The sequence below is a fragment of the Typopeltis vanoorti genome, chromosome 6, assembly GCF_054136105.1.
Source record: "Typopeltis vanoorti isolate ZY-2024b chromosome 6, IOZ_Tvanoo_1.0, whole genome shotgun sequence".
Classification (NCBI taxonomy): domain Eukaryota; kingdom Metazoa; phylum Arthropoda; class Arachnida; order Uropygi; family Thelyphonidae; genus Typopeltis; species Typopeltis vanoorti.
The window spans coordinates 156370841-156398371 of record NC_143554.1 but is presented as its reverse complement, the minus strand read 5'-3'; the positions used below and the strand labels follow the sequence as shown (position 1 = coordinate 156398371).

The 27531-nt window shown below is 35.7% G+C and overlaps 1 protein-coding gene across 4 annotated transcripts in view; it reads right to left on the bottom strand.

Annotated features, from left to right (window-relative positions):
* The window catches only part of LOC150106132 (TNF receptor-associated factor 3-like), a 285373-nt gene extending 258438 nt beyond the window's left edge, over positions 1 to 26935 (bottom strand). For 3 of the 4 annotated variants that reach the window (XM_090393884.1, XM_090393886.1, XM_090393887.1), the window contains exon 1: positions 12246 to 12379. The gene's annotated coding sequence lies outside the window, so the exon portion shown is untranslated. Of the gene's footprint in view, positions 1 to 12245; positions 12380 to 26756 lie in introns of those variants that run through there. The other variant, XM_090393885.1, reaches the window with a different exon arrangement.
* Between the last annotated feature and the right edge of the window lie 596 nt (positions 26936 to 27531).

The following is a 27531-nucleotide window of genomic DNA, read 5'->3' as shown; positions in this document are numbered from 1 at the left end:
TTAATATACCAACAAAGTTAATATACACATCACAAATCACCAGCATCCAATGCCTGCATCCCATCCATAAACAGTAACAACAACATAAATAGTGAAGGCTAAATCCCACTCTCTTTATAAAAGCTAACCCAAGCTTCGAAGTAGGTGGGATCAAATTGCCTCACTCATCTGCACGTAATCCTTATAATCCAAGAATGCAGGTTATGTAACAAAACAGTCAGTAAAGTGTATAAGAATAATGAAGTACTGATATTATAAAAAAAATGTATATGTAAATAGGCTATATAATAATAAGCCATGATATTGATATTGAAAAAAAATTATGTACATTTATACAGTATTTAAAAAAAATCACTGTACTCTACATTTGTACTGATAGAAAATGTAATAGTATAATTTATTGTGTATATGTAAACACTCTGTATGATGATAAATAAAATGTTATTACAGTTTAAAAAAAAATATTATTAAGAAAGATCTCCTGGGAGTCAGGGACTCATTGAGTATCACATGATCGCTGTCACCAACCGGAGGCAGAATAGTTACGTCTTTAACTGAAACGTCCTCTGACACTATATTTAAATCTAACACTCTTTGACCTCGAGTTCCTTCTGTCACATGCTGCTTGAGGAAGTTGCCCCGCTACAGCTCAATAAATTAATTTTCATTCTTCTCATGAGATTCTGCTGCTACCCAATCAATATTTGGATAATGAAAATTATCCAAATATTGATTGGGTAGCATCTTTTCTATTTGGTGATGCATTTCCTCATCACTAGCAACTGATCCGCCAGGTCTGTAACAACACCCCACTATGTAATTGATCTTGTTAGATTCCACCTCCCACCAGATGGCTTCAAACTCACTGCTACATGAAATAAATGTTACTAGTAGTAGTACTGCAGTCATAGTTCTCAACTCTAACTGGATTCAAATCATCCGATATCATCAGCAGCACCCCCCCCCCCATCCTCTCTATCCTTCTGCACTCGATACCAGTTAGTAGGTCTGATTCTGATAGCCAGGTCTCACTATTGCCTACAATCTGAGGTCCCAACATATTGACTAAGGCAACAAGCTCTACCCCTTTATTTCTGATACTCCCTTTAACAAACCAAACAATTTTACGGATTGTTTCGTACGGGAAGACGTCATTCATAAATTACAACAAAAAAAAAAAAAATGAGCTGTGATTATATGCATATTTCTTTTATGTATATTAAAGTAGAAGTGTTATGTAAATATCTGTCAGCAGTAGGTATAAAATTTGTGAGATCATATAACACAAAATAAATATTTTGAAGAGAAATTTCGGTGATTAGCCAATTTACTGTATGAGTAGCAACACGACTTTGTGAAAGATCAGTCATGCCTTAGTAATTTACTAACTTCTTATAATAGAGTAACAGCTGTATTGGATAAAGGAAATGGCTACACCGTGATTTTTCTGGATTTTGCAAAGGAATTTGACAGAATACCACATGAAACACTGTTACGCAAATTAGAATTAGAAGAAATGGGGATGGATATGACACTGGTTAAGTGTCATATTTAAGTTAAGTGGATGAGTTAAATCGATGGGAGATTAAGTTAAGTGGACGAGTTAAGTGGATGAGAGGATGGATGCTGGTCAGATATCAAAAAGTGGTATATGGATGGGCAGAATCGAGGCGAAAACATGTGACTAGTGGTGTGCCGGATGATTCTGTGTTGGGACCATTGCTGTTTAATTTGCACATAAATGATATAGGAAATAGCCTGAAAGGAAATATTCAGTTGTTTGCTGATGATGCTAAATATGGTAGAGTAATAGTTAATCAAGGTGATGCTTGCAGGACGATTTAAATAGGCTGTCAGTATGGGCAAAAGATAATGGGTCGACGTTTAATGTGGAAAAATGTACAGTTATGCATTTTGGGATAAAAGTATTACAAGCCGTGGTTTGGCAACGTGCATCACGTTGATGGCACATTGTACACCAGGAACTAGATGAAGCTAGAGATTTACGGGTAGTGGTAAACAGACAGTTAAAGTTTAGCGGACATATTGCTAAGGTAGCCCATAACATTACTTGGCTACATGAATATAGCCAAGTAATGTTGCTACTTGTTGTATCACTACTGTGCTCAAGACTGATCTCCTGGGTTTCTTGGGGATTAGGATGTGGAAAACTTTTAGAGGCGAGTGACCAAGATGGTGAGTGGTCTGTGAAATGTTCCCTACGAAGACAGATTGAGGAATTGTGGATCGCAGAAGTGTTGATAGCAGAAAAAGAGGGGATATGATAGAAACATTTAAGTTGCTTAAAGGGTTTTATAGGATAGATGCAGGAGAAATGTTTCAGCTCTTGGTTGCAAGAGCCAGAACATGGGTTTATCCCTGGAAGTTGAATAAAGGTGTGGTTAGTAGGGTGTGAGGACTAGATTATTCGTTTGGTTAGTGGTGAATGAATGAATGGAATAGATTGCCAGAGTCAGCGTGAGTGCTTCATCTTTTAATGGGTTCAAAGTGAGATATGATAGATTGTGTGGATAGTTTGGGTCTCTCACAATGAGTCTTTGGACTCCATGGAGGTGCCTGTACTACAACAACAACAACAATAATGGGCCTCCATAGCTCAGTAGGTATAGACGAAGCCTTTTGGTCGGAACGACCCAGGTCTTTCCGACCAAAATTCCTTTATCTGGTCTCTTTCGACTAAATGTGAGTTAGCTGGTTCTTACGCAGCCCCCCCCCCTTTCTTCAACGTCTTTGGGGATGGTTGAAGAAAGGGGGGAACTCCACACAAATAAGATAGGTTTGGGTATGCAAAAGAGCAATATATGCGAAGAAGAGTTAAAACTATGAGTTTGAATCCCGCCAGGGGAATGTATTTTGTGACTGTCTTTAGGTAAGAGTGATATGTATAGGCTGATCATACGTACCGTTTTGAACGGGACAGCGCCGTTTTTTTTTTTCATATTTCTTCGCCGTCCTGTCGTTTTAATAAAAATGTTTTAATAAAAAATAATAAAATTCCAGTTAATTGCGAATCTCAGTAATGTTGGCACTTTGGGAAGCACTTTGACAAAATACATGCGTTCAACATCTCGTGAACGCCATAGCTGGAGGGCAGCGCAATGCCAGTTAATAAATGTGTGGTTAGTAGGAGTGTGAGGACTAAATTTTTCGTATTTATATATCTCCATGCACAGTCCCATCACTAACCACCTCAAAAACTTGGCATTGTCTCTACGCTAGGGAGACGTGCTCGCTCACTCCTCTGTGAAGAAAGTATCAATAAAGACCTTCAATTTCTTCTCACAACCTTTCAGCAAAATTGTTATTCAAAACAAACAGTTAATAAGTTAATTTTTAATCCACCTTCTCACCATACTGAAGATAGAAATAGTGAAAAAGGCATATCCCTACCTCCCTTTTTTTTTTTTTTTTTTTATCTTTCGCAAGGTTATTTTCTCTCGTTATGCACCCGAAGAAGTCTTCTATGAAGACGAAATTAATCGTTCAATCTACTTAATTAAAATAGCATTTTTACTTTGATCTCTCGGCTTATCGGGACTGTAAAATACTGGCTATGATGACAGGTTGAGAGAATGTAAATTAGACTCTAGTCAATAAGCGGAAGAGGAGTGATATGAGTGGGACATAAATTGTTAACGAGTGTTTATCAAATAGATAACCAGGACATTTTTCAGAGTGTAGGAAGGAAGTGGATAGAGATAAGAGGTAATTCTTTGAAGTTGTAAAAAGGTGTGGTGCGTAAGAGAGTGCGGCATGATTATTTTGCATCGAGAGTGGTTGCTGAGTGGAATTTATTGCCAGATGAGGTGGTGAGTGCACACATTGAGCCAATTTAAGATAAAGTATGTTAAACATTATTTCTGTTAAAATGCATCTTACTGTTGCCTCCCTTGACTCCAGGAGGTGTTCTATAATAATAATAATAATAATAATAATAATAATAATAATCAGCCAACGTCTTTTATTTCCTTATATGGAGTAGGCGAGGCTCATTAACATAAATATTTATACACTATGCTGAAAGAAAACAACAACAACAAAACTTTAAGTTACTTCTATTTGGAAAAGCATACGACAAGAGTTTGTTATAGATTTATTCTTCATTCATCGAGGTGTATGATTTTCCAGTTCACTTTATATATATACTTATCAATAAATAACAGCAATTTTCGTTTCTAGAAAAATAAATAAATATACATGCTTAACATTTGCATTTTAGGCTAGACAAATGTATTCATACGGCAACATAAAGGTACACTTGTAAGAAATAAAACAAAATACTCGTACTTCAATACTAAGCATGCATTCCCTTTTATGGATAACTGCCCTCAAATATCTTTGGCATGAAATAAACAACTGGCTTAGTTGTTTCACATTTAATTTTGTTCCTCTTTTGCAAATTTACCTCTTTCAGTCTATTCTTGCTATTTATTTCATGTCGTACTATTGTAGTTTCCAGTTCACTCCAAAGATGCTCTATTGAGTTTACGCCTGGGGACTGAGCTGGAGTTTTCAGTGTGTGAGGAGTATGATGATAGAGCAACCAGAGACAGACAATCCTTGCTGTATGTTTTGGATCATTGTTTTTGCTGGAAGTAGTAATTATCCCCACGACCCAAATCATCAACACTCTACTGCAAATTTCTCTTCAGGATGTCTAAATGAGAAAAGCTATTAATGATTGCTAGATTCCCAACTTGTGATACTGCCATACAGTCCCAGACCATAACTCCATCACCTCTGTGCTTAATTGTAGTTTGGAGGTTCTGAGGCTCAAGCTCAGTGTTGGGCCTCCTCCACACGGAAATTATACCGTCATTATGGAAAATGTTAAATTTACTTTCGTCAGTAAATAACACCTTGCCCCAAAACGTCTGTTCCTTTACTTACATACTCGAATATTAATCTGCTTCTCTTGTTGTTCTTACTGATGTCTGGCTTTCTTCTAGGTACCCTGGTTCTGTACGCAGTCATTTTGGGGTTTTTCTTGATCATTTTAAGTATTATGTCGGTTGTTATACAAAAAAAAAAAAAATCTTATTTTTAAAGAGTATTTTAGTCGTGTGTAATCGTATTCTTGACATCATAATGGAGTATGCTTGTTATAATGAGTCTAATTCACAGTTTAAGGTTGAATATAAAATGAGAATTCTAAGAGCGGTTCTGTATGAATACTTACATCTCGATTCTCATCGTGACGAGCTTTATACGTTTTTTTTTTTTAATTGAAGGTGAGTTAGGCGATCCCATACGGAGGCAGCAGGGTTTTTTCTGCTGGAAACTCGGGTTTTTCATCCCGCATACAGAAAAATCGGCCGTCAGAACATACATAATTTACAGACAAAAAATACTAGTGGCGGTGGATACTTGATGGTACTAGTGTGTTATTGTAATTAGAGAATTAAATAGTAGCGATATATGTGTGGGGGGCGGGGGGTGGAATGTGTTAAGAACAATGGGGGTATCAGAGAACTAACAGAGAAATTTAGTTCCAACGTGACAATATTGAAAAGTAAACACAAAGGATATCCTACAGAAGCTGCAGACATCAAAGAAAGATGGAAAGAGTATACAGAAGCCCTTTACAGAAAGGACTCCAAAATTACTGAGAAATTTGATGAGCAGGATTATATACAGGAGCCAGTACCACTGGAGAGTGAAGTGAGGTGGGCACTGCAACAGCTATCCAGTAAGAAGGCACCAGGATGAGATGGAATACCCATTGAGTTGTTCAAAGCCGTGGAAGAAGAGGCAGTTAAAATTTTAACAGCTCTATGTCAGCGAATTTGGATCACAACTATATGGCCTAGGGAATGGAAAAAATCAATAAATACCTTTATTGAAGAAAGGCGATGCAAGAGAGTGCGAAAATCACAGAACTATAGCACTGATTTCTCATGCAAGTAAAGTCTTACTTAAGATCATTCAGAAAAGACGGGAACCATTCATGAAGAGAGAAATGCCAGATGAACAGGCAGGATTTCGAAAAGGCAGAGGAACAAGAGATCAAATCGCCAATGAGAGATGGATAAGAGAAAGAGCACAGGAATATCAAAAGAATGTCTACCTTTGTTTCCTTGACTATTGCAAGGCTTTTGAGTCTGTAGATCATGTGAAACCGTGAAATGTGTTAAGAACAATTGGGGTACCAGAGCATTTCGTTATCCTTCTGAGGAAACTTTATTATGAACAAGAATCTACTGTGCAAACAGATCTTTGAGAAACTGAGTATTTCACAATGCACAAGAATGTATTTTATCTTTGTATCTGTTTAACTCTTACAGCGAATACATTTTAAGAATGGCAGGGCGCTGGAGAAGTCTTCAGTTGGAATTAAAATTGGTGGAAAAAATATTAATAATTTGAGGTATGCAGATGATATTACCTTGCTAGCAGAATCCAAAGAAGATTTGGAAGAACTTATTATGAAAGTTAAAGAAGAGAGTACTAAATATGGATGGTCTTAAACTTAACCTCAAAAAGACAAAAGTTATGGCAACATGTGAACTTAATGATTTTGAAGTAGATGGGGAGAAAATGGAAGCAGTTAACAATTTTGTGCTCCTAGGATACCGAATTGACCAAGATGGTTATTGTACTGAAGAAGTTAGAAAAAGATTATTAATCGGAAAGAAAGCAATGGCAAATTTAAGCAAGATCTTTAAAGATAAAGATATTAGCCTCACAACAAAAATCAGAATCGTGAACGCAATGGTATCTGTCACATCCATACCGTAACCTGTGGTACGGTATGGATGTGAAAGTTGGACCCTGAGAAAGAGTGAAAGAAGGAAGATAGATGCATTTGAATAATGGGTTTGGAGACGCTTACTAAGAATACCATGTACTGCAAAGCAAACCAATAAATCAGTGATAGACAGAATGAAGCCAAATTGCTCCCTCGAAGCTATGAATTATCATCAAGCAAAAATTGTCATACTTCGGACATATTATGCGAGCAAATGACAGTCTGGATAAGATGATGATGATGCTTGCTAAAGTTGATGGAAGCAGAAGAAGAGGAAGACCAAGAATTAGATGAGGTGGATGGAGTTAAAGAAGCAATTGGAATGAGCTTGGAAATTCTGAAAGATATGGGCAGGGACAGATCTGAATGGAGAATGTTTGTTCACAGAATCACCAGAATCGTAAATGACGAGATGGAACATAACAATAACAACAAAAAATAAATAAAAAATAAAAGTATATATATATATATATATATAGGGATTTTTTTTTCTACCGGAAAGCTTTCCGGTAAACTGTCCGGTAAACTTTTAAGACTTTAATGGTCCCCAAACACATATTATTTCAAATATTCCATATAAATAAATATTTCATATATTATTACAAATATTTCCAAACTAGGACTGTCTCCATTTTTAATTCTCAGTTATGGTCGTTGACAACGTAAATCAATGGTCATCTTTGGTTCAAACAATCTAATGCTGCCATCTTGTGTTGTTGACTTCGAGGATTGAAGTTTTCGATTAGAATTGATAGTCGGCCGGAAGTTATGGTAGTTACCGGAAGCGGAACCTCTATGTGAACAAGTGAACAAGCAAACGTTCTCTACACAAGTCGAGTCCACTTTTACAACGTGGGTGAGTGAGGTTAACTTGTTTTATGGAAGTTTCACCAGTTTTATGATGTATAGTAAAATAACACATTTTTCTCTTCCGCACTCGCAACTAAAAAGTAAAAGCTCGAGAACAGTAAATGTAGTGATAGTGATGGGGAAAAAATATACCCAATGGACAGTGATACAAAAACTGGAGGGATAAAACGTGGCTGCCACGGTTGCTACAACGGTCGTACTCGACGAGTACGACGAGTAAAGACGCACAAGATCTGCCTGACGGTTGGACTCTAGACCAAAAAGCTGATTTTTGCAAGAGAAATGAATGGCTGTTGGTGGAGAATAAAAAGCTTGGCTATAAAATATGAAAGGAAGTCAAGTTTGGGAGTAGAAAGGAATAACCAAGGAATGAATATTTCAAAGCCATGGGCAAATATTCAAATTTCTCATTATCGTAGGAATAAAAAACAGCAAATGACTTCACTACGTAAAACAATTCACGATCATAAGAATAGTTCAGCTCATATTGCTGCCGCTAAAATTATAGAATCTGAAAAAGAAAAAACTGGAGTAGCTTATTCACACGCATTTGAACATGAGGAGGAAGTCACTTGGAGAATCTTCAGAACAGCATATAAAGTTGCAAAGAAAACCCAGGATTTCCATGACTTTGAATCAGAAATTGACCTCCAAGAATTGAATGGCAGTGACATGGGTCGAATTCTACATTCTACAAATGCTTGTATGAATATAACAAATCATACTGGAACTGAAATGAAAAAAATCGTTTTTTAAAAAATAATAGAGTCAAACTGTGAGATTTCCCTTTTGATTGACGAAAGCACCATTATCAGCCAGTTGTCATTTATACGCACAATGCTACCTGATATCAAGCAACACACAATTTTTTTTTGACATCGTAGAGTTAGAAAATGTATCCACGCAAGGTATTTTCCATAGTTTGATGAATACCCTTAATGAACTGGGGTTTCATGATGATTATTTGAAGAAAAATCTTGTTGCCATTGCCTGTGATGGAGCAGCTGTGATGTTGGGTATGGAAAAAAAAAGGAGTAGTGGCTTTAATTAAGGAACGTTATCCTCACATTTTGGTTTGGCATTGTGCACACCATAGGCTCGAGCTCTCTGTTGGTGATGTTGTAAAAAAAAAAAGATTTCCCAGAACAAGTCGGCCACTTCAAGTCATTTCTTGACAAACTTTACTCTCTCTATCACCAGTCACCCAAAAATGTCAGAGAACTAGTCAAAGTAGTTGAAGATCTTGACACGGAAATCTTTAAAATTGGAAGAGTTTTAAGTACATGTTGGGTGGCTTCTAGTTTTAGAAGTGTTTCCGCGGTGTTTGAAAGATTATGAAGCACTTGTGGCTCATTTTACAGCAGCAAAACAAGATGAAAACAGAGACAAGTGTGAAAGAGTAATGTATGAAGGCCTTTTGAAGAAAATAACGTGTTGATTTTGTTTTGGATCTTGGATTGATGCGTGATGCTCTCCAAGAATTGTCAGAGCTTAGTGTTGAACTGCAAGCAAGGGATGCTACACTCAGCAAAGCTCATAGCAGAATATCAAGGCAAGAAAGTCAATGGCTGCCCTTTTTATCGTGAAGCTGTACAAGCAGATAAAAATCTGAACTTTAAAGGAGTGACTTTAAAGAAAAGGGTAACAAGTCGATCAACAAATTTGAATCGTTCTTTTGATCCTACAAAATTTTATGACTGCTTGAAACAGCGAATGGAAAATCGCCTTCTATCTGCAGAAGAGATGCAAATTCCAGAATAGACAAAAGTGTTGTATCCAGAATTTTGGCTATACTATGCTGAAAGGAATGTTACTTTTATGGAGACTGAAGTGGAGAGTTTGTGTAAGAGGCTAAGAATTCCAGAACGACAGGTTGTTAGAGGTTTTCGTGAATTACTGACAGAGAAGAAAATGTCTGCTGCACTATTGCAGTTAATAAACACTTTCAACAGCATCCCTATTTCTACTGCTGAATGTGAGCGTGGCTTTCCCCAGATGAACCTGATTATCACACCGAAAAGGGCTTCTCTATAAATGAAGACCGTGAGGAAACTGATGTTCATCAAGCTGGTTGGGCCTCGTCTGCCTGTTTTTCCACCCTTATCATACGTCAATTCCTGGTTCCTGAAAGGCGGACAGACACGAAGAATAAGGACCGAACTCGTGAAGTGGTAACACCAGTATGATGAGCCCAATTTAAAAGCTATTGTGAAAATTAAGATTTTTTTAAACTTTTTTTTTCACTTTGCTTTAATGTTTAATGTTTTATTTCCATTTGATATATATAATATCCATTTGTCAAAAGTAAAAGAACGGGAGCTTAAAAAGGCCTGGTATGTTTCGATTTTCTTGTGTGATGTGATGAGATGAGATGGAAGAGTTCCGGTAAACTTAGAATATATATAAAAATATATATCTTTTTCTATATATATAAAAAAATATTATATATATATATATATATATATATATATATATATATAATCATGGACTTCTACTCGGTAGTTGTGATACATTTTTACCTGTAATTCCCAGTTTTTTAGATACGTCAATGTTTATTACTATTCTCTTCCTTTAATAAATACCTGATGAAGGCTGTTATAATCCGAAACTAGTTGTATTATTCTCATTAAAACTTTATAAGTTATCTCGGTTTAAGTCATTAAATCTATTTTAAAAAAAAAATATATATATATATATATTTATTTATTTATTTATCCTCATCCTAACAATTCAGTGTGCATTTATGCAGTGTTGGAACGCATGTTGGTTACCCTAACCTTTATTGTAATGGCTGGATGCGTTTTACTATCGCTTTTTCGTAAACTGCGGAATTAAACTCGATTTTCCCCCTTCCCCTTCTTTTAGAAAAAGAAAAAGGCCTAGATTGAAAACCCTGTCAACTCTTTTTCCTGCAGATCTATACAAAGTCATGAGATACGTAGATAAAACGTTGAAAGGAGTGGCAGCATGCTACGTCTCACGTTTCTGTGAATGAGTGTCATTAAATAATTAAAGAAATTAAATATTTTAGAGGTTATAGCAATGAGAGAGAGAGAAGAGAGAGGTATGAGACTGAGCAGAAGTAAGACCGAGTATATGTGTTGCAAAGTGGATGGCAGCCAGGAGACAGATCTGGAGCTGGAAGGAAATGTCATCAGGAAGGTCAGTGACTTTAGATACTTAGGTTCAACAATGAAAGAGGATGGTAAGGCTCAGAAGGAAGTGGGATACAAGCAGGATGGAGGAATTGGAGAGACATGGCTGGAATGCTATGTGATAAGAGGGTGCCGATCAATGCAAAAGGCAAAATTTACAGGGCAGTAGTAAGTCCAACTATGACATTGCTTTGGAAACTGTGGCCCTGAGGAAAAATAACATCAGCAGGATGGAGGTAGCGGAGTTGAGAATGCTTAGGTGGATGTGCGGTGTGACCAGAAAGGATCGTCTGAGAAATGACTATGTAAGGGGAACGGTGAAAGTTACGAACTTTGGAGCAAAGATACAGGAGGCAAGGTTGAGATGGTTTGGTCATGTGATGAGGAGGAAGGAAGAGTATGTGGGAAGAAAGGTCATGCAGGGGAGGAGGAAACGCTGACGGCCAAAGAAGAGATGGAGGGAGATGGTGGATGAGGACTTGAGGATAAAGAACTTGGATGTGGCTACAGCCCAAGACAGGAAGTTGTGGAGGAGTCTCACCACAAACAGCGACCCTACTTAAGTGGGAAAAACTGCAGAAGAAGAAGAAGAGACATAGCGATGCTGGTAGATCTTCATAGGTGAGGGAGAGGCTAAGAGCCCTTCTGTACAGTCACTTACATAAATTCCTTTCGCCATAATTGGGGATTCAGGGTATACGGCTGCTATTGGATATATTGGAATGCAGGTTACCTCCTAACTTGAGTCTAAGAAACACTCAACTTGTGCAAGTTCTGTTGTGCACAAAAGGCGTGAGATGGAAAGGACAGATTTCAGGTAATTGGATCAAAAGCGCTTGCAAGTTACGTACAGTGTGTGGAGACCAACCCTATACTCTCCGATTTTTCAATCCTACACCTATTCATCCTTTGATTAAGGACAACAATTGTGAGTATGCAAGGCAGACATGTATTTAATTTGTTTACGTAACCAAAATAAACATGACTTATTTGCTCAATTCAAAAATAAAAACAGGCAAATCTTTCACAGCGTCCAAAGTAAACATTCTAACTAAACGCACTAAAAATGAAATAATAAACCGATCCTTGCCTCCATTAATGCACTTTCGTAATAATAATAATAATAATAATAATAATAATAATAATAATAATAATAGTTCGTATATAATTTTCACCTAAAAAAAAAACACTTTTAGCCGATTACTTTGAAATAATTATAATTTTGTTGGTTATTAAGCTTATCATATTTCGGTAATCTCAAAACAATTCTACAGATTGTTTATATTCGAAAGAAAAATATTCTACAAGTTTAGCAAACTAAATATTGAATGATATTATCATATACTCTGAGTTTCAAATTGTTATTATTATTATGTTTTATATTAATTTCGCTCCATTATTTATGAACTCTAAACAAATCCATCCAACTTATAGGCTATTGCTTCACTCACCGAATCTAAGAGTTCCATTAAAAGATTCCTATGATTTTCTCTCTCATGCACACATTCATTAATTCACTCCATTTTCAAATTGAGGTCTTCGACATGCATTTTCTACATATATTTCCACAGTCATGTAATGGCATCTATAATTTCCAAGTCGCCTTTAAACCTACTATCGTATTGTATCATTAGGCTCTCACCCATAATACGGCTCAACTTAGAACTCGCAGAACAAACACTTGTGGATCCAATTCTCATACAGTGCGTCGGGCAGCGATGTTTTCTAAGAACGTTATCAATGCAACGGGTATCATATGATCAACTGCATTAGTGACATGTCCAAGATACAGTTCGGTAAGCTTCTTAGAATAGCTCCTAATTTACTTGTTATCTGCTCCCTACAGTACTGACGAAGCCAATCAAGCAATAGCAAGTGGCTGGATGCGAAACGTGTTAGGGGTTACTGTTTTCATAATTACCAATCGAAAATTATAATAATACAACAATCATTATTATTTTAAAAATTATTCAGCGTTATTCGTTAATTAAAAATAACTATTTAACCAAATTTTACAGCATATTATTTTAATAAATTCACTAAATTATAAAACATTAATTAATATTGATATTTTATTGAAAATTTATTGTAGCTGCTCGAAAATAAATCCAAAAAATAAAAAATAAAAACATTGTTATGAACAGACATAAATACATGCTTATGAAACTTTTAAACAGCTAATTGAAAAACGAAGAAAATGTAAATGTTAAATTAAAATTTAAAATTAAAATTTAAATTTAAATAACCGAAATTGTATTGTATTGTATTGCTCGGTCTCCTCATGTCTGAGGACTCGTGCCGTTAACCACAATGTCTCTCCATTTCTTTCTGTCATTTGTTGCAGCAGTGGTCAACTCCAAAGTAAGTCCAATGATCATCTTAATCTGGTCCAACCATCTTGGTCTTGGGCGTCCTCTTTTTCTTTGTCCTTTCACTTTGCCTTGGATGATAAGTTAAATTTTGTTTTAATTTTGTTCCTGATTTTGTTTAATATTAAAATAATTTCAATTTTTATTAATGTTTTTCATCAAACTGGATTCATTAATTTGTGTATTTTTGTAGTTGTTGCACGTGTTTCTGCTACATGTTAGTACTGATCTGACAACACCTTTGAAGATGCTTATTTTTATTTCTTCACTCATGTTCCTATGAATCCTATATCTTAATTAAATTTCAGGTAAAAGTCTCCGTAGATATTTTAATATTTCCAATTCTGGCGCTCACATTTGGGACTTATGCCCGCATTCTTCGTTCCTCTACTCACCAGAGAAAGGCATTCGTGAGCTCTTTCACAGACTGTTTTTTTTATTGAAAGCGTTCGGAACTAAAATTTTAATTTAGCATCATCGTTTAAAGATAATAATACATCTCGTTATGCAATGTCTTTGGGAACAGCATAGAAAAGCTGAATTAACAATGCTAAAAATAGGAAATGCGATCCACTCGGGAGCCTGTGAGCATAAGAAGGTCTACTGTGGACTGATATGTGAATGGGAATATACTGTAGTTATAAGTTAATCCTGTACATTAGAACAAATATTCAACAAATTATTCGAGCAAGTAAGATGACTGCACATAAACTACCGGTACAACTGTATGCGCTATCGAAGCGGGTTGATCTTTCACCTTTTTTTTTTTTTTTAGATCGTAACACATACTTGACCGTCAGATTAATTTATTAATTTCTTCATTTTCTCTGTACTCTAGTAAATTTATATTTGCGTTGGAGTGCAACCAGCAATTAAACACATAACCTCTCCACATATATGACAGTCTGCTAAATGAAGCTTGTTAGAGTTTGATTTAGTTTAATGCCACACACACACACACACACACACACACACACACACACACACACACACACACACACACACACACACACACACACACACACACACACACACACACACACACACACACACACACACACACACACACACACACACACACACACACACACACACACACACACACACACACACACACACAATAAAAAAACTTTGACGATTTAAGCTAAGATCGAATTTTGATATTAGTTTGATAATGAATTTTCTCATAAACCATGAAGTCAGTCTGCTGAAAGAAAGCATATATTTTCTTTGGAGAAAGCATATGTTTTTGTGCAGATTCGTGTTCCAGTCGACGCCCGGAACTCCGTATTCAATTTGTCAGCAGAGGAATGACGGCTGACACGTACCACCCTACTGTCAGTTTCGCTGGTGAGTTGTCCACCGCGAGTACCACTTGCAGTTGACGTCTTGCTTTTCTATCTCAGTATGTTATCACTGGCTGTTGACCTGAACTCTTTCACACTCCGTCATCCCCCTTCTCACAGCCATTTCACCCGGACGCAGTTGCACTGACTTGGGAGCATCATATTCCTCCAATTTATACCTGCTACAAACACGTGACTCGTTACATGGCACTATACTCCTTGTCCATGGGGTGTCCGTAGACTTCTTTCTGCAAAATCTGGAATGCTCATATTCTGCAGACTTTATCATACTAGAGTGTTGTCATGAAATTTATTTGTATGTGTGTGTTTGTTTTACCACTAACCCCTCCCCCCGCTAAGTGGGATAGAAATGCTACTTTTACTATGAAATTATTGTAGAACAAGGTGGTTTCCTCCCTATTGCGTTCTTTTGTCAATAGTATTCTGTCTGTAAATATGTGTTACCGCTAAGCTTGTTCTCCCTTTTGAGAGACATAAAAACCTACGTTTATGTGAGAAAAACTCCACGACCTCCACATGAGACTGGTTAACTCTTCTTCAGCTGAGAAGCCCTTATAAAGGTTCTTTGCATTCTATATGGGATTCGAACTCAACCTAAAAAATAGAAAGCAGAGATTAAGTTTCTCTTTCTGTTTCTTTATTCCCTGTTTATTAATCCTCAACAGCATCTTTAAGTTTCCTCTAAACGATTAATATCCGGGAATGTTTTCTTAAATTTTTACATGAAGTATTTCTCAGAAAACTGTCCTCAGTACAAATGCAGATGTTTCCACCAATTCACTATGCAAACAGTTGCTTTCCTAGAAGACAAAACGCTAAATGAAACAGCGCTAAACGAGGTAATTCAACACATAGCAAATATGGATAGGGGATCACGCGACCAAGAATAAACAAGTTTTACTTTAATTTTAGGTTATTTTTATATTAACTTACAAAATATACATAAGTTCTCTGACTCGACCATAGATGGCAACACTATCGGCAAGATTTTTTTTTCTAAGTTGGTACATTTGTCATAAGCATCGATGTGAAATTTCAAATCATTCTATCAAGCAGTTTGTTTTATACAGTTATCTAAAGCAAAAGTGTTGTCTATCCCTTGAAATGGATAAAATTGAGTATCGTGCAGTTACAAAATTCTTTGTAAAAGATGGTTTAACACCAAAAGACATTTATTCCAAGTTCACACAAATTTATGGGCCCGCTTGTCCGTTTTCGACAATTAAGAAATGGGCTACCAGGTTTAAATGTGGACGTACCACCCTTGAAGATGATCGATGTGAAGGACATCAGTAGTAGGGCGGCCACTTCTGACTAAATGCTTCCGGTGAGCATGGCTTCATGAGCTAGGAATGTCAGGAATTTCCCTGAGGGCATATGCGTCAATGGCTTCAGTTCGCGTAAGGAATTGTGGGGGATTTTTTTTTTTTTTGGAAATGGACCTCGGTGAGTGTTATATTCTGAAATGCCAAGATGGCGAACTAATACTTGATGATACAGGAGCTGATGGAAGTAAGGTTTTTTCTATTAGTTGTGAAGAAGCTGAGAGATTTTCACCAACATTGATAATCATTTACTTTGACATTGATAATCATTTACTATTTTTGGAAACTGAATTACCATCTGTTCGTATAATGGGAAAAATTATCACTAATCATTTAAATTCATCAATGGTAAAATTAGACTTTCAAGATTTTATCCAATTCGATAAAGATTCTTTATTTTGGGACATTTACGAACATTTTACAAAAACTGTTTGTGTATATTTGCTGACAAATGAATACACAGAATGTTTAGCGAGGCATGGTGTCATTTCCAGACTGACACAATATCAAACGTATGGAAGTGTGGTTACCATGGTATCTGATTTAAAAATTCTTTTGCGTGACCAGCTATTTTGATGTAATGTAACCAAGAAACAGTGAGTAACAAAAATTTTATTAATTGAACTCTTTGGAAAATGTTAAGAGTCTAAACTAAATATTGTGAAATATTTTTAGGTAATTACATGTTTCGAATTTTTCTCTGTGAATATACTTGTAAATAGTATTTCAGCAAAATAAAATATGCATTTGTAAATTTAAATGAACAAAGATGTGTGCTTTTGCTGTTGTGTTTTTCCACAGTGAATTTTTTACTCTGTTATTCTGATTAGAACTTGATATTTAAATCCACAACTTTATATCTTAATGCAGTTCTGTTTAATTATTTAAAAAAAATTACAACTGTGAAATTAATGCCAGGACAGGAAAAAAAAGTGTTGAAAACGAATATCCATGTATTTATTATTTTAGAAATTGTCTAATGCTACCTATTGACATTATTTGAGTTATCTGAAAACAAATCGTTCACATAATCGAAAATCCGAACTGTTAGAATTTGGTTATTTTACAGACAGAGAAAGAGAGAAGTTGACATTATTTGAGTTATATGAAAACAAATCGTTCACATAATCGAAAATCCGAACTGTTAGAATTTGGTTATTTTACAGAGAGAGAGAGAGAGAGAAAGAGAGCAGCACCTAATTAAACCAACAAAACATGACTTTAACTCTTCTTTAAAGTTTGGCATAGAGAAAATGTTTGTACTCTACAGATAACACACATACAAATTTTACCTTTCCCTACACAAAGTAAGATAAAAACACACCAACAGTATATCCAACAGCATGTGAAAACATGTCATTGAGTCATCTGCACAAAAGGTTTATTTTTGAAGGAACGGTCAGGGTAGGGGATGGTAAGTGTAAACAGTACTATAAGAAAATACCATAGAGTCGAGTGACTTTAGACTTAAGGTAATCGTTCATCCACTGCAGCTGCTGTTTTGTGATTTGTGTTTGGTAATGCAAAAATAATGGGTGAGCCACAAATTCTTTGAAATTTTCTTTGTGAAAAGTTCTAATTGTTTAGAATTTTGTAAACGAAAGTTACCATAAAGTATACAATCAGAGCTAATAATCAGTGAAATAATAATAAATAACTATTTATTTGTGGTGCCATATGAAGTAATCGAAGAAGAAGAATGAAGGAAAACGATTATGAAAAATCGACAGTGGGCGAAAATTACGAATTTTCAGTTATCATTGCGATAATTGATGTACAATTTTTTTTGAATAAGAGTTCAAATTTATTTCCTAAAGAAATTTGTATTTCTGATGGAATTAGTGTAAGATATGCAGTGACAAAATCACCTTGTAGTTGGAAAGAATTACCTGAAAGAGTTAAAAAACAGAATTCTTGGTTAATAAAATATAACCATCAGCTGAAGTGGGAAATTGGTTCACTAGCTTTGGACAAACTAAGAGATTGGATGATAGAATCAACATGAAAATATGATATATTACTTGCCAAAGGAAGAGAAAAATCAAAAACATTAACAGAGTTAATAGGGAGGCCTGTTCTTGATTTAGATGAAATTGGATGCCCAAAACGTGAAAACATAATGTGTAATTTTAAATGCTTTTGGAAACATAATGAAAGATTCTGTGCTTTTAATAATTCTCTGAAGTATACATATTGGATTCGAAAATATAAATATGCAACCCTTAATTTTACTACTATAGTAATAAATTCCCAACAAACACCAAATGAAAATTAACTTTCAGATGAGAGTTACATTGTCAAAACCATACGATGGCAATTCCACAAGCATGGAAGAACCTTTGATGTATTTTTCAATTTATTTATTTTCTGTGTTGTTAGATTCAGTAAATACAATTTGTAAATAATATTTCGTTCAAATAAAATGTGTAAATTTAAATGAACAAATTGGGTGTCGTAGATGTTATACAAATTTAAGAAGGAAGATAACATTTTTTTTCCTTGTGAAATTTCATGCCACAAAGTAACCAGAGAATTTTTTTTGATTCATTGAATTAAAAGTCTTATTTGTTCATGCAAGCCCTCAAATATTTCAAGAAACTCCTGTCAAATCTTGGAAGCAAAATTTAAGATAAGACTTAATGAGAAATATACAGTGTTGGAAAATAAATTCGCATACACTTTATATATATATATTAATTTTGCTCAGTTATTCTGTTAGAATATGACCTTTAAAAGTAAAATACAGAACAAAACCAATCAATGTGAAAAAAATAAAAAAATAATAATAATAATTTCACTTGTCAGAATTGCATACTCTAACAGCAATCAGAATTCGAAACCGGAAATAACACTTGCCCTAAACAAAACTCCGCATAGACTTTCCCACCAAAGTTGAGCAACAGTGGGAAAGAATTTATAAAGAGAACCAATAGGATACTAAAGTAAATTAAGTAGTCCACTAGCTTTTCTGGTTATTTACAGAAATATCTTTCAACTCCTATGTTTTGTGTGTTTTGTGGTGTGAATATATGTTAGCCACAGTAACCTATAATGAAAAAGTGAACTGCAATTTTCAGACTTGTATTTGTGTTCTGTGAATATATGTTAATAATCAACAATTTAGAATATTCAGAATTAATTTTGCTCAGTTATTCTGTTAGAATATGACCTTTAAAAGTAATATACAGAAAATAACCAATCAATTTGAAAAAAAAAAAATTCACTTCTCTGAATTCCATACTCTAACAGCAATCGGAATTCGAAACCGGAAATAACACTTACCCTAAACAAAACGGTGCATAGACTTTCCCACCAAGCTTGGGCAACTTTAAGATAAGACTTAATGAGAAATATTCAGTGTTGGAAAATAAATTCACATATACTTTATATATTTATTAATTCTGCTCAGTTATTCTGTTAGAATATGACCTTTAAAAGTAAAATACAGAAAATAACCAATCAATTTGAAAAAAAAAAAATAATAATTTCACTTGTCAGAATTCCATACTCTAACAGCACTCGGAATTCGAAACCGGAAATAACACTTACCCTAAACAAAACAGTGCATAGACTTTCCCACCAAGGTTGGGCAACAGTGGGAAAGAATTTATACAGAGAACCAATTGGATACTAAAGTAAATTAAGTAGTCAACTAGCTTTTCTGGTTATTTACAGAAATATATTTCAACTCCTGTTTTGTGTGTTTTGTGGTGTGAATATATATTAGCCACAGTAACCTATAATGAAAAGTGAAATGTCTTTTCAGACCTGTGTTTGTGTTCTGTGAATATATGTTAATCAACAATTTGGAATATTCAGAAAACCTAGATAGTACCAAGATGTTCCCATTCTGGAAAGAAATGTAAGTTTTTTTTTTTTTTTTTAACTTGAACATAACTTGAATATAACATAACTTGAACAGTGATTTAACAATAATCACTGTTCGTATGTTTTTTGGTAAGCGTAATTCTAATACTGAATAGTTTTTTTTTTTTCATAAGAATAATCATACGGTATATATTAGAGTATCAACATGGACACATTAGCGATTTTTTATGTCTTTAAGGACGGGTATTTTAAGTATATAATTAATTATTCAGAAAAGCTCGAATAGCTTATTACACTGCCGCCATCACGACTTATGCTAAGAATCCCACCGTTTAACAGGAAAGAAATACCTCAAAATGTATTGGAAAATTAGTACAACCATCTATAGAAGAAAAAAAAATGTATGTTTGAGTGACATAGCATATAATTAATTATTCAGAAAACCTCGAAACTGTGAATATCCAAACACATAACGTCACGATTCTTATCTTATCTTGATCTTGATCTTGTCAGAAGTGTCCACCAATCACGACACGATTTCTTGTCCACTAATATCATCCTTTCCATTTAAAACAACGTCACTTATTTACAAATAACAAATGATGACATTTATTTACAAATAACAAATGACGACATTTATTTACAAATAACAAATGACGTCACTTATCTACATCTGAAAACAACACACACCCACGACACGATTCCTTATCTCTACCATCACCCATAATTCCATACGCGAACCAAAACACAATAACTGAAGCCAGTGACACATATGCCCACAGGGAAATTCCAAACATTCCAGACCCATGAAGCCACGCACACCGGAAGCATTTGGTTTAAAGTGTCCCACCAATCACAACACGAATCCTTATCTCTATCATCACCCATAATTCCATATGCGAACCAAAAAAATCCCCCACAATTCCTTACGTGAACCAAAGCACAAGAACTGAAGCCATTGACACATATGCCCTCAGGGAAATTCCTGACATTCCTAACTCATGAAGCCACGCCCACCGGAAGCATTTGGTCAGAAGTGGCCGCCCTACTACTGACGTCCAAAAAGTGTAACAACACCAGAAATCACTGAACAAGTGCACGATATGGCATTGGACAAGCGAGTCAAAGTGCTTGTAATTGCTGGGACTATAGGCATTTCAAAAGAACGTGTAGGATATATTTAAGCTCCTCCGTAGCGCAATTGGAAGAACGGCGGTACGTTGCGCTCTTGGATTGGAAAAGGACTAAGTTCGAGTCTCGTCATGACGGGAGGAATCTTTATGTGGACTTTTCCAATCGAAGGTGAGTTAGCTGATTTCATATGGAGGTAGCAGGTTTGTTCCCGGAAACTCGGGTTTTTCATCCCGCATACAGACAAATCGGCCCTTCAGAACACACAAAAAATATTAGCGGTGGTGGTGGTGGTGGGCAGTAGATGGCGCTGATGTTATTGATTGGTAGTGTAGGTTCGGTATAGTGGTGGAGACGAAGAGTTGTACAATAGGTGTCCTCCTGCGATGAGTCTTCAGACTCAATGGAGGTGTTACGAATAATAATAATAATATTTTTCATTAAGAATTACATATGAAAAAGCTTTGTGCAAGATGGGTGCTGCGTTGATCAAAAATGCACTCGCATGAAAATCTCTGAACAGTGCTTGGAGCCAGTGGCTGCCCATGATATTTTAAGTGGGGGTGCTGCCTATACAAAATAAAAATAAAAAATTCTTTTTTTCCTAATTAGTAACCAATTTATTGATAAATAAATCTACAAATTTATTTAATAATAAATTGGTTACTAATTAGGAAAAAAAAAATTTTTTTTTTTGTATAGGCAACACACCCACTTAAAATTTCACAGGCCCCACTGCTTGGAGCGTTTTAACAAGAATAAAACGAATAAAACTGATTTTGTGCATCGATTTATTACTATGGATGAGACTTGGATTCACCATTACACACTAGGATCTAAACAGTGGAATCCAAAGTACACGATGTACGGGGGAAAAAACAAATGCACAGACAAACATAGATTTTGGGTTTAGGGAAATAACAGCGCTACCACGAATCATCACCTTTCGCTGATTGGTTCGGGTTCGGGAATAATCGTATTATATACGAACCAAGGGAAATACAGCGATAAATTGAATCAACGTAAATTTAGCGCTTTTTTAGGCTTCGAGTAGAACCGCGTTATATCGAATCATGGTATATATATATATATATATATATATATATATATATATATATATATATATATATATATATATATATATATATATATATATATATATATATATATATAAAGAAGTTATTATCCTCTTTATAAGGAGCTGATACATCGACATCTGGATTACTGTGTTCAGCACTGGGCTTCTAGGAATGCTCCCCACGTAGAGTTTGTGGTTTTCAGAAGATGGTTGATAGGCGAAGAAGAGGGGACATGATAGAAACATTTAATTTAATAAAAAGGTTTTATTGGATTAATGCAGGGGAAATATATCAGCAGTTGGCTAGTGGCGGAAGAAGAAGACGTCATCCCTAGAAAATAAACAATAGTGTGGTTACCAAAGGTGCGAGGACTTGATTTTTTGATTGGAGGATGGTAAACGAGTGGAATGCTTTGCAATACTCAATTGTGAGTGCTTCGTCTGTGAGTTAAAAGAAAGATATTGTGTGTATAGTTTTGGTCTCCTGCGAAGCCTTCGGAACTCCATGGAGGTGCCCATATAAAAATGTTTTCAAGTCTGTAAGAAGATTCGTTTAGTTAGCAAATCTTGATGACATGTTCTGCGAAAGTACATTTATGTTCTTTGTATCACCTTTATTAACTCATTTTCTCCGGTTTGTCTCTTTTGAACTAGTAAAAACCTAAGTTTCCGAGAGGCTGGCTAATTCCTCGTCATCTGAAGAATCCATGTAGCGGCTCCTGATGTTGTAGATAATATTCGAACCCAGGTTCGCATTAAAAGTTTACGTTCAACTAGTTCGAATCACTCAAGCGGACCGCTAACTTTCGAAATCATTCGTACCTTAAATTACAACGGTTCTCAGTAGTTGTTTCACCACCCATGCGGGCATCTGTACACGTTTAATCATGTTTGTTTTTAATGTAATTTATTTAACAATTAAAAAATGTATCATATGTTTGTAATTTAAAAAAAAGTGTGGTACTCGCAGAGTAACCTGTACACCCCTTGAGGTTATATCAGCAAGAGGAGGATGTTCGTAATTTATTAAAACGCAACTATTTAATAATACACGCCTTTATAATTAATTCGTGTTTGAACGAAATACATTTATAACTTCTCCCAAATTGCCTAGTCTCAGTTAGGTACGCCGGCGTTACTAAAATTTCGAAAGGGGTACGCGGTTACTGAAAATTTCGTAAACGCTGTTCCAAATGATGGAGATTTAAGCACAGTAATGTTAAATAGGCCTCCGGAGCTCAGTCGGTATAGACGAAGCCCTTTGGTCGGAAAGACCTGGGTTCGATTCTTGTCCATGACTTGAAGAACTATTATCTGGTCTCTTTCGACTAAAGGTGAGTTAGCCGGTCTCATAGGGAGGAAGAGGGTTTTTCAACCGGAAACTCGGATTTTTCGTCCCTCAGAAAACAGACAAACCGACCCCGTGAACACACACGGATCTGCAGTCAAAAATATATAGGAAACTTTTCCCCTGCACTTGATTCTTGGGTCTGCTGTGCAGTATCAGCCCCAATGTTGTATTATGGATAGATCCTTAATTGATTCTTCTTCTTATGTGGCACCTTCAATTTGAAGATGCCACAAAAGGAGAAGAAAGGTCAACAAAGCAATAGCTTAATAGTTTAACTATTGTTAATAGTTAATATGGTAAAACAAAAGTGCTCTATTTTTTATTGTTTGTAGTCATTATTATTATTATTATTATTATTATTATTATTATTATTATTATTATTATTATTATTATTATTATTATTATTGTTGTTGTTGGTGGTGGTGTTGTTCCGGGAAACTCCAAGGAGTCGGCAGACTCATCGAGAGAGGCCCTAACATCATGTCTGGAACAACTATTCAACATTCACACAGCATCTATCATATCTTGCCTTGAACTCATTCACGGTCGTAGCACCCACAACAGACTCTGGAAGCTTATTCCACTCATTCACCACTCTCCAAGTAAAAAACCTAGCTCTAACACCCTTGTCAACCACGCTCTTGCCCAGCTTCCATGCATGGCCCCTAGTCCTCCCACCACCAGTCATATTTTCAAAAATATCTTCTGGATCAATCTAATAAAAACCCTTCAGTAATTTGAATGTCTCAATCATATCACCCCTCCTTCACCTATCGTCCAATTTCTACAACCCACAAATCTTCAACATATTCTCATAAGGTTCATTCCACAGACCTGCTATCATCTTGGTCACTCGTCTCTGGACCCTCTCCACTTCCTCCCCATCACGAAGAAAGCCTGGTGCCCATAACTGGGCACAGAAGTCCAGATGGGGTCTTATCAAGGCTCGATACAGAGGAACAACAACTTGTTTGTCTCTGCATGTTAAAGTATTTTTCATAAGCCAAGTGATTTGGTGAGCTGTTTTAGTCACTTTTGCAATGTGCCCCCTAAACTTCAACTCCCTATCCACCAGCACTCCAAAATCCCTGGCCTCATCAATCTCCTGGAGTACGGTTCCACCAATGCGATATACTGCTGCTATTCTTTTCACCCCAAAGTGCATAACCTTACACTTTGCGACATTAAACTGACATCCATTTTTCCTAGCCCAGTCCTCCAAACTATCCAAATCATCCTGTAAAATTTTGACATCCTGTGCACTCACAATTGCTCTACCCAACTTTGCATCATCAGCAAACAAGTGAACACTTCCTCTCAAATCCTTTCCAATATCATTGATGAACCAATTGAAAAGCAGTGGTCCAAGAACAGAGCCCTGCGGCACTCCACTAGTCATAAATTTTTAGTTTAGGACTTTTTATCGCTATGAATGAAGTAAGACCTTAATATATACCTGTGTTATCTTAATGTAATGTTCTTTGTTGCAGAAAAAAATGATATATAAGCAGCACCTCGTCAAACCACTTGTACTCCTCGCTACGACTACTGATCCCACAATTATTGATGGAGGACATTATGAATTGCGACACTTTAATGGTGAAAAAATGACATTCAGTTTAAATATCGCCCACTGTCTTAAAGTGATCTCTTCAAGTTTATGAGATTTAATATGTTTGCCGCAATCTTCAAAACTTGTTCATGCGATGTTCGAATTTATAGGGCATCAAATGTCAGATAGAGTAAGCACTTGAATTGAACAAGTGAACTGTAAATTTTAATTTTTAGAAGAATTCTGAAGGAGAAATTTATTCAATAATCTGTCATTTGTAATAATACCAGCAGGATGACATCACGGTTAGTAGTCAAATGTATTATTGTCTGTCAACTGAGTCCGTTCTCCGTGTGTATGTGTGCAGTGAGAGGAACTCTCAGTTAGAAAAGTTGAAAATGTTGATGCCCTTTGTCAACTAAAGGCAGAAAATAGACAAACTGGCTAAAGAACACAGTTCTGACATATAATATATTTCATCAAAATTCGTTCTCGAGCTGATTCACGAGGGCATATGGAAGACATGTAGCTGTAAATGGCTGCTGATCTTGCGAATGCATATAAGGACCATCAAAAATCGAGAGGTGTGTGTGTGGGGGGGAATCTAACAGATTCCAATTATTGATGCTCTTTTTTGTCCCTCTCATTCTATAACAAAATAACAGAATGCTGAAGAAAGTGACATGATTTAGGAGTGTAGTGTCTTACAATTTTCGTGTTGGGCATATGAATGGCTCCCGAGTCATTAAACTTCAATAAAGGCTCATTCTTCCCCAAACCATTCATTTTTATTGATGGGGATATTTATTGAAATCGGAATCAAAGTCTGTTCGATTATTATTTTTCATACACAAACTGGGTATCGCGTCTTTTATTTGGCATTTGACCTGTCATGTCCACGGGACGATTCTGATGATAAATTCAAGTTATACCGATGATGATGTTGATAATAATAAGAATAAGAAATTGGTTTCAGATCTCGTCTGTAACAAGGATTTTTTCTTCACATGTAACTTGAATGGTTGGATGTGTTCCATAACCATAATGGTCATTTTCATCGATTTGAATAATTTAAAATTAAATTTGGATAATTATCTACTTATTTTTGTTTTTCTGTCCACCAAATTATATATTTTAATCAGGAGCAGATAGAGTCAGCTCAGGTCACGAGACAAACATTTTTCCGATTCCTAGGAATAATTTGATAATATTTATTCAGGATGAATACAAAAAAAAAAGTAGAACTTTGATCATTTTAGGAAAATTACTCTTCTATAACAATATTGAAAATAACCACGCTTTTAGGAAAAACATAATAATAAAACACGATACTGGCATGCAGAATTCTTGGGTACCTACCGCATTTGTCCTTATGCGACAGAACAACGCCCTCTTCAATTTGAAAAGACCTCAGTTCGATTATTATCATGGCAGGGAATTGTACGACTTTTTCAAATGAAGAATAGTAGAGCTAATAAGAAGTTTTTTCTTTCCCCCTCCAAGAAACTTATTTTGTTTTTATCCTGCATATAGACAAATCGACCAGAGAACACACTCAATTAACAGAGGAAGAATAGATGGTTATGTAACGTATTGGCAGACGGTGGATTATGTAGCGTGTAGGTGATACATAGTTCATTTCGCGGTGAGTATTTAGACTCCATTGGCAATGCAACGTAAATAATAATAATATACAGATCTGAAGCGTAATACAAACGTAAAAGAAAATTATGCGAATTTTTCACATAATATTTGTTCAATATAAAGGTGGGACAGAGTCCTTTTTTCCTCACTAGATCGCTAGGGCGTTGACTGAAGGAACAGTTAAGTGACTACAAAATACTTAAAAAAACAAACACAACTGTACGGTCGCACTTTTTAGCAGTTTGCCGAAAAATAGCCACTTGACTGTTTCTTACATTAACAAATGAAAGGGTAAAAGAAGTTCGCTCGTATCTCACCTTGAATTTTGTGTAGAAAACCCACGCAGGTGGTTGGCTGAAGCAGGTCAAACAGCTGAGAAAGCAGTATAATCCTGAGCTGAGTTTCCTCTTACCAAAATGAAATCAAAACTAAACCGACAATTCCTGTTACTACAAAGACTGGCTTTCCTGGTCACGTGATGTTTTTAACCCCAATAGCGAGACATGGCTGCGAGAGCGTTTAAATGGCTAATAAGCTATACTACTACTCTCATACTGAATTCATTATAGGTTATTGCACTGAAGGTCACGCTTTAATTGGACGCAAAATTCGTTCTTTTTATTCTCACTAGTTCAGCAGGGTGTTAATAAGTCTAATATACATAGATGGGGGCGATTTTGCAGTCTCCCTGCCCAGAAGAAGTCTCTTTCGGTCCGCATGTGTCGGATATCGCTGACACCCCGTTATTTTCTTCGAGGGAATCACGTTTCCATCGAATGGGGGAAGCAAGACAAATATGTCTCAATGTTTTTTGTCGTTTGAGGCCAGCGTATTATGTCAGTTAATTGGTGTATTTTCCTGGTCATTGCGTTCCTCGATGAAAAATCAAAATTTCAAGAAAAAAAACAAAAAAAAGACTTTCACTTCTATGAGGCAAGTGGCTAACCTACAAATGAAAAACTCTAATAAACGATTCTTTATGTCGTAGACGAGATTTGAACCAAGTTCTTTCCAATAAAAGACTATTTTTCACCCTGAAATTTTGATGTTTAAAAATCAAAAAGAATGTGATTGGCGAAACGTGTGATGAAT